Source organism: Chelonoidis abingdonii, chromosome 1 (assembly GCF_003597395.2).
Source record: "Chelonoidis abingdonii isolate Lonesome George chromosome 1, CheloAbing_2.0, whole genome shotgun sequence".
NCBI classification, from domain to species: Eukaryota; Metazoa; Chordata; order Testudines; family Testudinidae; genus Chelonoidis; species Chelonoidis abingdonii.
This window is the reverse complement of record NC_133769.1, coordinates 214,996,329-215,002,715: the sequence shown is the minus strand read 5'-3', so window position 1 is coordinate 215,002,715 and position 6,387 is coordinate 214,996,329. Positions and strand designations below refer to the sequence as shown.

The 6,387-nt window shown below is 49.0% G+C and overlaps 1 long non-coding RNA gene across 1 annotated transcript; it reads left to right on the top strand.

The window, feature by feature from the left end:
- Positions 1-1,605: 1,605 nt before the first annotated feature.
- LOC142045806 (uncharacterized) lies at positions 1,606-3,153 on the top strand. Its single transcript, XR_012654679.1, has 2 exons — positions 1,606-1,772; positions 2,540-3,153. It is a non-coding gene; the product is annotated as an uncharacterized LOC142045806 (long non-coding RNA).
- Positions 3,154-6,387: the final 3,234 nt, after the last annotated feature.

The following is a 6,387-nucleotide window of genomic DNA, read 5'->3' as shown; positions in this document are numbered from 1 at the left end:
ACCCTGCCTGCCGCCCTCCTGGCGACCAGCAGAGCGCCCCCCACGGCATGCTTCCCCAAGCACGTGGTTGGCATACTGGGGCCTGGAGCCGCCTCTAACTGTAGAGCTCTATTGTGCTAGGCCCTGTAAAAATACCTATGAAGACATGGTCCCTGCTCCAAAGATATTACAATTTAAGACAAGCCATATGAAAATCTTCCAAGACAGCTATTAAAATCACTTTTATAGTAAACCCATCCTTGCTTGTATTTAAAACTTTGCTACATATGTAGTCTCAGATCAGACTAGAGTCATTCTCCAGCATGTCCGTACAGATAAAGTGGACACCCACCCATCATCCTTCTTTTTCTTTGTTGTATCAAGGAGGAGTTATGTAACCTGAAACTGTAATCCCACTTTCCTCCAGGCTTACAGAATATCTCTAGTTCTTCCCACACAGGTTCCCTTCACCATCTCCGTTAGAGCACACCTGCTTGACTCAGTGCCAAATGAATTCACGTCGGTTACCCAAGTCAGCAAAAAATGGCTCAAGAACTAGGATTTCTGGTTTACCAAATGATGCTATGATGTCACCCTGTATAAAGCTAGAACTTCAAATGCATCACAGTGATTAACGTAGAGGTGTATAGTTCTAGCCTATAGGTTTACCTAGTTTGTTTGGAGGGGACTGTACTTTTGGGGTTTGGGAAGAGTTAGCAACTGTACACCTGGAAACAAAGTAAAATGTGGAAAACAAATGTAATTTTTGCATTTCTTGTCTACATCTCTTGTATAAGATCTTGACTTTCCTTTGTGCAAACTCATGGGCAAAAAGATCCCCGTAGTCTATTCCTTTGCAAGTTATGGTGAAGCCATTAACACTCTTAGGGTATGGCTACACTGGAGAGTTGCAGCGCTGGTTGTGGGTTTAGAGCACTGCAACTTACTCACTGTCCACGCTTGCAAGGCACATACAGTGCTGCATCTCCCTGGCTGCAGCGTTGGCTGTACTCCTGCTCTGCCTGGGGAATAACGATTGCAGCGCTGGTGATGCAGCGCTGCTCCGCCAGTGTGGCGACCAAAAGTGCTGTAATTGGCCTCCAGAGTATTCTGAGGTATCCCAGAATACCTGTTCAGCCACTCTGGTCATCAGTTTGCACTCTACTGCCCTGACCTCAGGTGCCCCGCCCTTTAAATGCCCCTTCCTATTTGCTCAGCCAGGTGTGGAGTGCAATCAGAATCTTTCCAAGTGACTGTGCCTCCACGAGCCAAACGAGCCCCAGCATGGAGCAGTGGCGAGTTGCTGGACCTCATCAGTGTTTGAGGTGAGGAAGCTGTGCAGTCACAGCTGTGCTCCAGCCATAGGAATTACGATACCTATGGGCAGATCTCAAAGTCCATGCTGGAAAGGGGCCATGACCGGGATGCGGTGCAGTGCAGGGTTAAAGTGAAGGAGCTGCAGAGTGCCTACTGCAAAGCCCTCGAGGGAAACTGCTGCTCCAGTGCTGCCCCCACGACCTGCCATTTTTACAAGGAGCTGGATGCGATACTTGGGGGTGACTCCACTGCCAATCGGACGACCACGATGGACACTTCAGAGCGGGGGGAGAAGGGGAGAGAGGAGGGGAAGGGGGAGGAGGGGGAGGAAACCAAGAGTGAGGGTACCGGGGTGGAGGGAGACACTCTGGAGTCCCAGGAGGCATGCAGCCAGGAGCTCTTCTCAAGCCAGGAGGAAGGTAGCCAGTCACAGCAGCCGGTACTTGGTGAAGGACAAGCAGAGGAGTGGGTTCCCGGTAAGCGACTTTTATTTTCAGGATGGAAATGTTTCGGGAGAGGAGGGAGGGTTAGGGCTGCATGCATGCATGCCTAGATGTGGAATAGCCCATTGAAGTGGTCTATCACATCTTGGTAATCGGCCTCAGTAATCTCTTCAAAAGTTTCAGCCAAAGCAAGGGCAATGCGCTTGCGCAAGTTTATAGGGAGAGCCACTGTGGTCTTTGTCCCAGTCAGGCTAATGCATCCACACCACTGTGCAGTGAGGGGTGGGGGGATCATTGCTACACACAGGCAAGCTGCATAGGGGCCAGGGCAGAATCCGCATTGCTGTAGAAGACCCTCCCACTCTTCCCAGGTGACCCGCAGCAGCGAGATATCTTCCAGGATTAACTCCTGTGGAAAATGTTGGGAGACTGTTCACTGTAGGTGTTCCCTGCAGCATTTTGCTTTCCCCAACACACAGAAACCCCAGCACAGCCCTGAAGCAATCATTCCCCCTTCCCAGGTGACCTGCAGCAGCGAAATAGCTTCCAGGATTAACTCCTGTGGAAAATGTTGGGAGACTGTTCACTGTAGGTGCTCCCTGCAGCAGTTTGCTTTCCCCAATGCGCAATCTCCCTTACTCACCATTTCGTGGCTCCTGTGGGTTATGTGCACTTTGTTTGATATGGGGAAAGTATGCTAAAGTGAAGACTGTAAACTCCTTCACTGTGTGGGAATAACTGGGTGAGATTATGAACAATGCAGCCTCTGTTAACTGTTGCCATTTTTGCCTTTCCAAAAGTGTCCTTGACTACTCAACTGCACATATCATCCACTACTCAGAGGCTACAAAACCTCAGGAAGAAGCCGCGAAAAAGCAAAGAAGACATGTTGAAAGCAGTTATGGATCACTCTGCCAGAGAGAGTAAAAAACTGCAGGACTGGAGGGAAAGGGAAAGCAGGATCTGCCAGAGAAACGCAGGGGCTAAGAAGAAAAGCACAAAACAGCTGATAAGCATCCTGGCACGCCAAGTGGACTCTATCCAGTCACTCGTAGCAATGCAGGCAGAACACTACCATGCCACCCCCCACCTCATCCCAAAGCTCTTTCCCTTGTGCCCCAATGTCAGCTCCAAACCCCCTTCCCCAGCATCCAGATCCTTACCACCACCAGCTGCTCCCAACACCTGTACGTTCACCAACCAGCCCTGAGAACTACGACCCTTACGCTCTGCACTCAACCCACATCACCATGCAGTATAGGCATCCTGAAGTGCAGCAGTCATTGCACAGCACTCCAGACAGGACATATTCAAACCTGTGACTGTACAGTTCCCCACCACACCCCCCTGCCCTTTTAGGTTCCCAAAATGTTGTGTGTCTGTCAATAAAGTTATTTTCTTTTCAATAAATGAATTCTTGGCTTTGAAAACAGTCTTTATTATTGCAGAAAGTCAAAGATACCTTAGCCCAGGAAAGAAACAGGCACTGCAAATCAGCTTAGGAAAAACAGATTCCTACTAACATTGTAACCACTGCACTTCACTCCCGTGCAAGGCACCAAACATTACTGTTGGTTTTCAGCCTCAAATTCCTCCCTCAAGGCATCCCTAATCCTTGTAGCCCTGTGCTGGGCCTCTCTAGTAGCCCTGCTCTCTGGCTGTGCAAATTCAGCCTCCAGGTGTTGAACCTCGGAGGTCCATGCCTGACTGAATCTTTCACCCTTCCCTTCACAAATATTATGGAGGGTACAGCACGCAGATATAACCGCAGGGATGCTGCTTTCCCCCAAGTCTAGCTTCCCATACAGAGATCGCCAGCGCCCTTTTAAACGGCCAAAAGCACACTCCACAGTCATTCGGCACCGGCTCAGCCTGTAGTTGAACCGGTCCTTGCTCCTGTCAAGCTTCCCTGTGTATGGTTTCATGAGCCAAGGCATTAACGGGTAAGCGGGGTCTCCAAGGATCACAATGGGCATTTCGACGTCCCCCACTGTGATCTTCCTGTCTGGGAAAAAAGTCCCTGCCTGCAGCTTCCTGAACATGCCACTGTTCCGAAAGATGCGTGCATCATGCACCTTTCCAGGCCAGCCTGTGTTAATGTCAATGAAATGCCCACGGTGATCCACAAGCGCCTGGAGAACCATAGAGAAATACCCCTTCTGATTAATGTACTCGGATGCTAGGTGGGGTGGTGCCGGAATAGGAATATGCGTCCTATCTATCGCCCCTCCACTGTTAGGGAAACCCATTTGTGCAAGCCATCCAGAATGTCCTGCACATTCCCCAGAGTCATGGTTCTTCTTAGCAGGATGCGATTAATGGCCCTGCAAACTTGCATCAACACGATTCCAGCGGTCGACTTTCCCACTTCAAACTGGTTCGCGACCGATCGGTAGCTGTCTGGAGTTGCCAGCTTCCAGATTGCAATAGCCACCCGCTTCTCCACTGGCAGGGCAGCTCTCAATCTCGTGTCCTCGCGTCACAGAGTGGGGCGAGCTCAGCACACAGTCCCATGAAAGTGGCTTTTCTCATCCGAAAATTCTGCAGCCACTAATTGTCATCCCAGACTTCCATGACGCTGTGATCCCACCACTCAGTGCTTGTTTCCCGAGCCCAAAAGTGGCGTTCCACGATGCCGAGCATTTCTGTGAATGCCACAAGCAATTTAGTGTCACACGCGTCAGGCGACTCGATATCATCGTCGGACTCCTCACTGTCACTTTGGAGCTGAAGGAATAGCTCAACTGCCAAATGTGATGTGCTGGCGACACTCATCAGCAAAGTCCTCAGCAGCTCAGGCTCCATTTCCCACAGAAATCGCGCTGCACAGAAACCGTTGGGAGACTCACAATGGCACCAAAAGTGGATGGAAAAACAGTGACTGCTGGGATGTGAAGCAATGCACCACGGGGAGTTGGGACAGGAAGCGGAATGACCTGCACCCTTCCGTCCCCTTCCCACAACCCACATTGCCAAAATGGGACGCGGTGCTCTGTGGGATAGCTGCCCATAATGCACCACTCCCAACAGCGCTGCAAATGCTGCAAATGTGGCCACACTGCAGCGCTGGTAGCTGTCAGTGTGGCCACACTGCAGCGCTGTCCCTACACAGCTGTACGAAGACAGCTGTAACTCCCAGCGCTGTATAGCTGTAAGCGTAGCCATACCCTTACAGTATGTTTTGCTTATGTGAGGCAGCTAAGAAAGGAACAGAGAGGACATGCAGTGGGAAATATTATCAGCCAGCACTCTCGGGCATTTGAGTATCCTCCATAACATGCATAACGGAATCAATTTAAATCTAGTGAAAGGGACATTGTCTGATAAAGTAATTCCTCTTTGAACACAAGATGGCAGCCTTAAATAAATGCAACCCTGCACAGCTTTTAATCTTACACATCATTAAATTCCTAATTTACATATTATGTTTTCGTGGGCCAACCCATAACTCATTAGTGTTGAACTCATGAGTTGTAAAGATCAACACACTAGACAAGTGAAAGCCTTTACCTGCTTTTCTTTTGGCAGCAGTTCTCAAAGTGATAGTAAAAGGAATGTTTTTTTTTTAATTTACCAGAGAACCAACTTTCAGATTCAACATTAAAAAAAGGTTTTTTCCTGTGTACTTTGTGCACCCATTTAAAAAGATGAAAAACTTTCTAGGTGCTGTTATCTACACACATATTTTACAATCTGAGAGAAGGATATGCAATAGCTTTTATTTGTGTGTGACGCTGAAGTTTCTGGGCAGACATCTTTCTGTGGGAGGATTTCAAACAAGCCCTAAAGAGAGAAGCTAAATGGGCTACAAAAACTGGAATTTTTGGACCTGCTGTCCTCACTTCCCCTTAATACTCCACACATAAAACTGTGTTCTGTTCCTTCATGTTTCTTCCCTTCTTGCAAAGTGTGCATTGAAATCAAATGCCTGCAAAATGTCAAGCATACTATGAACTGCTGCAAGATGTGCAGCGATCTAGCAGCAGTGCATTAAATGACACACTAACCATGTTGTTTGTGGATCCTCTCAGGGCCGGCACTTCCATTTAGGTGACCTAGGCAGTCGCCTAGGGCACCAGGATCTGGGAGGGCGGCAATTCGGCGGCTGAGGGTTCTTCTGCGCTCTGGGTCGGCAGCGGCAATTCTGCAGCGGATCCTTCACTCACTCCGGGACCCGCTGCCGAAGTGCCCTGAAGACCGGGAACGCAGAAGGACCCTCCCCCCGCTGCAGAATTGCCGGGAGCGTGGAAGGACCCCTGCCTAGGGCGCCAAAAACCCTGGCGCCGCTCCTGGATCCTCACGATAGAGCCATGGACAGTGATGGAAGATGATTGTGTGATTAAGTGTACAGTGTGACATGTTACTGCAGCGTTTATAATAGTGTATTGTTTTAGAGCATGGAACAAAGATGATGACATTAATTCAGGTCTTTTTGCTAAAACACAGGGCTGAGAGTGCAGAACAACGGTCTCTATTCCCAGCTCTGCCATACGTTTCCAATGACTTTGAACTACTTATGCAACTGCTGTGTGCCTCAGTTTATCCACTCAAAAAATGGTCATATATTACTACTTTCCTAATACTTGAAGGATTTATGTAGTGGTTCCATGCTGTACCCCTGCAAACTCACCCTGGAATTAGAAAATCA